The sequence below is a fragment of the Pterocles gutturalis genome, unplaced genomic scaffold, assembly GCF_000699245.1.
Source record: "Pterocles gutturalis isolate BGI_N339 unplaced genomic scaffold, ASM69924v1 scaffold11061, whole genome shotgun sequence".
NCBI classification, from domain to species: domain Eukaryota; kingdom Metazoa; phylum Chordata; class Aves; order Pterocliformes; family Pteroclidae; genus Pterocles; species Pterocles gutturalis.
Window position 1 is genome coordinate 36,867 of NW_010100455.1, and position 4,684 is coordinate 41,550.

Sequence of the window (4,684 nt, forward strand, 5' to 3'; positions counted from 1 at the left end):
TAGGAAAAGCATGCAACAATCAGTTGCTGCTTCTCTTCTGAGAGCAGGTCTTCATGGCACATAGGATTTCTGCCATGAAGGACTCCAGGAAAGGCTCTAGATGCGCGACACTCAAGGCTTGGGTATAGAAACAGTCACAATCAGCACCTTGAACTAATATATCCTCACATTAAGTGCAACCAGTGGCTCATGTCTCAAAATGTTAGGCCAGCTGTTTGTCAACTCATTCTTCTAAAAGCATTTTCCTTGGAAATACTTGGCTCATCTCCCTTAGTGCCTTCCGCTTAGCTTCCTCAGGGAGAGGGGTCTCCCACCCCATATTCCTGTGTGAAGCCATCCCAGAGGGCTACTAAAACACCTTCCTTGGCCAGTAGTTTTTGCCTGGTGGGGCCCTGCATACTGTTCCACACATCTTTCATAAAGGCACAAACCAACTCCAAGCACTCTGACTACAGCAGGTTTCCACAGACTGCTGCATAAATCCAAGATGAGCATCCTAAGGGCTCTGTCTTGTCCCTGTGTAATGATCAGGCAGGGAAATTCTCAACGATCTGAAGCAATTTTGTTCAGCTGCAACATGGGAGTTTTGTACTGAAATTTTTCAAGATGAGTAACAAGCATTGGGAGCACGAGGCGCAGGACTGACATGTGAAAGCAGGAGCATATCTTCTAACAAGACCAATTTAATTGTCCATTTTATTACTCTCATACCTACTCTACTCGAGTCCCAGTACTGTTCTTAGCACTGTATGAACTTTGAAATGCAACAGTTCCCACTGTTCACAATTTATTCCCTGGCCTTTACAGTACTGAAGCACCTCTGTTTGGTTCAGGGCCTAAGGCCATCGTTCAAGCATCACTGAAATAGTCAAAGCCTCCCTTCACCTAACCTACAAGATATCACCTAACTCCACAGAGGACACAATTGTCCATGGGCTGATGCCTGCTAAACACAGGTGCTGTCTTTCATCTCACCTGCTGCTCACAGCCCCACACTGTGATGATCAGAGGACCCAATGCAGGACCTTCAATCAAGGTGGACAAACGCCTGTTTTCCAATACCTGCCAGCTGCCAGCATCTGCTTTGGGTGAGCTGGAGGCCACTAAGCGGTAAAGGAGTAATAGTCCGTCTCTGTACAGGGAGGGGGACAATAAAGAGCTGCCAGATCTGAACATGCAACACAGTAGGGCTGGCTGACAAAACCTTGCCATGGTTCGGCTCACTGACTTGACAGAAAATACCATGTTTCCCAACTGCCATCACTTCCAACGTCCGAAACAGAACAAAGGTGAAGAATATCATGAAAAGTGCAAGACTGCAGAAGCAGGGCTAGCTTTGCTGCCAATTCATTGTCTGGCCTGCACAGAAATAGAAATATAAATCTTAAGGCCAGAAAAATGTTAGGAGTATATAAACATGACCTCTGCAGGCTGTAGATTTTGAATAAATCAACTTCAGTTTCTTACAGGTCAGTATCTCTAACTGAAAAATGCAAATGATGCTTGGAAGCTTTGCAAAGCTTGCAAAGGCCATGGGGTGATGGATATTATGCAAATATGACTGGTTACCATTGTCATTACAGCAGTGGTGTCTGCAGCAGAGCCCTTGCTTGGTAAATTGTTAGGGGAGAGGGAGCATAGATATTACCAGGAAGAAAGGGAACAGAAAAAAAAGTGAAGCAAAGGCATTCTCTCCAGAGAGAGAAAGAAAGAAACAGAGGGAGAAAGTTACAAGCGAACACCTCTGATAATGAGCAGAGTCCCTGTATCTTAATCCTTCTGAGAGACTAGTTTGTCATATCATCATAGAATCGCAAAATGGTTTGGGTTGGAAGGTACCTTGAAGATCATCCAGTTCCAACCCCCCTCCCCCAGGCAGGGACACCTCCCACTAGAGCAGGTTGCTCAAAGCCTCATCCAGCCTGGCCTTGAACACCTCCAGGGATGGGGCATCCACAGCTTCTCTGGGCAACCTGGGCCACTGCCTCACCACCCTCACATGAAAAAATTTCTTACTTGTATCTCATCTAAACCTACTCTCTTTCAGCTTAAAACTGTTACCCCTTGTCCTATCATACACTCCCTGATCAAGTGTGCCTCCCCATCTCTCCTGTAGCCCCCTTCAAGTACTGGAAGCTGCTATTAGGTCTCCCCAGAGCCATCTCTTCTCCAGGCTGAACAACCCCAACTCTCTCAGCCTGTCCTTGTATGGGAGGTGCTCCAGCCCTCTGATCATCTTTGTGGCCTCCTCTGGACCCGCTCCAACTGTTTCTTGCCTGTGCTGACTCCAGAGCTGGATGCAGTGCTCCCTCTGGTGCTGTGGCAGGCCAGCATCTCCACACCCCAGAAGAATTCAAGATGCATTATGCTGTGGATCTTTCCTCCTCATCCTCCTACATCTTTCCCAAACCCAATTTCCAAAGATTCATACTTTTAGTAATAAAGCCCTTTGAAAACAGAGGCTAACTTGGAGGCAAGTTTGTTCGTCAGAGTGATACTGCTTTGGGACTAGGCATTTACGTATCTGAGAGCCTGTAAGCTCACTAAAGTTCAGTTCCCTCTCTTTGCTTGGAGTAAAATGATTCTACCTGTCCCCCACATTCTTTAGAGCAAGGTGCCAGGGTTAAACTTAGCAAAACAGAGCAGTTTAAACCATTGTCAGGAGCAGACTTGAATACCATCCTGCAGGGATGAACTGGCACCCCCAGGAGCTGTATAACACTGACCCAAACATCAGCAAGGGCTGATTCAGAAAGATGGTTTGAGTTCAACCTTCGTTGATTCTACCTGGGAAATAACGAGCCCAGGAAGGACCGAAGGTGCGGTTTTTGCTTTTTGGCCCCAGTCAGAACGAGGGGAGTTTGAGCACGAGCTGAGAAGGGACTTGCCCATTTGCCCACACACAGCAGCCAAGGGAGCCCCTGGAGCAGCACATGAGCTGAGGTGGGAGCTCTGGCTCTGCCTCCTGTGGCATGGCAGAGGCCAGGCTGTCACTCTTCTTATGAATAGGAGCTTTCTTGTCAAGAAACCACCCTGTCTGCTCTGCAGCTCCTGCCTGTCCTCCTCTCCCCTCCTTCCACCTGCCACCACAAGCATTGCTCTTCTTCCACAACTCTCAAGATGGTGTCTCTTTCAAATAACACACAAACTCTCTGGCATACAGCTGGAGTCACCCAGCTGGAGTCCTTCATGCAGTTTTAAGACTTTTTGAAACAACTTTTTGAAAAGAGAAAGATAAAAGGAAAAAATAATGAAATCTTTCTCCTAGATTTTATTGCCTTCTGGGGGAGATGCTTGCACCAAGCAACCTCCACCAGAGCACAGTAAAAGCAAGCCCCCTGCCTGGCTCCTGCCAGCCCCTGCTGGAGCACCACCTTGCTGAGAAAGCAACAGCACACAGAACACGGCTATCCACCAACCTCCTTCACAAGCATGCGTGTCCATCACTTTGTAAATCTAGCTCCATGTCATTAAGTTTGTAGTCCCCCCAGGAGCTGCAAAGCCCCACTGCAGGTTACCTCCCACAAGGAAGTGAGGATTCCTTCTGCTCCAGACCCTGTGTTTCCAAAACTGGAAGCAGGGACATCCATTTGTCGAGCTGGACCCCTTCTGCAGGAGGACAGCAGGCTTCCCTTCCAGGTGTACAAGTTCAGCAAGCAAACAGCGTCACATACCAGAAATAAACAAGGCTGCATAGCAACCACTTCTCAGAAGAAATCTTGAGCGTGAGATGCAAAGAATATTTTTTGCCTGCCAGGCTGCCAGGCAGCTCCCTGGGTGCTGCAGCCACAAGCACCCGAGGGATCTCAGCAGCACCCAGACCTTCAGGCAGGGACACACTCTGAACTGCAATGTGCTCCCAGACCGCCCCTGCCTGTTTGAGACCACTGTGTGTCCCTAAAGCTTTGCACAACGTGCAAGCAAACAAAGGATGCATCTGCTGGAAGCTTATAAAAGGGAAGGCAAGGTTTTCACTCCTTCACTGCAGGATTTGATGACCTCTCTGCATGGTAAAGTGCTTAGCTAGGCAGTGTGGGCTTGGAGCCCCTCTCGGTCAGATCAATGTAAATCCATACGAGCCCTACAGAAAGCATTACATTCAGGCAAGATTAAGAAAAGCAGATAACTATACCTTCAGCTTGGCCCTCTCCAGCGTGGTATGGCCACAGTCCCTGCAATCTCTACTAAATGCTGCCAAACTGGAATTCTCTACCACCCCAACTACAAATATTTTATACCTCTTCCCCATTGTGTGGATAATTATGCAATATGTTACACAGAGCAGAAATTTAGCTTTGCTACCGCATGTGTTTTGTTGATGTTATGCTCACTCAAAAGCTACTCGCAAATGTAAAAATAATAACACTTTCATCACATCCATGTCTAGTTTGGAAATCTTCCATAATGAGGTCACTGTTGGCTGTTTTTATAAATACCCGTGTACACAAAGAGAGACATTTTGTGCAGAGGTGCAAGGGCTCACATGAGGTTCTCTGTTTAAACATGAGGAACAGCAGCTCAACCTGCCTTTACGATGATTTGGATGGAGAGTGTCCACATGAGTATAATGAGAAAAGGAATTCAGACACTAAGCAGTGAGGCCTGAGCTTACTGTACCCAACCTGCAAGCCAACAGATAAGTGGGAAGGGTTTTTTAACAGTAAAAATGTGGAATAATTCAGCT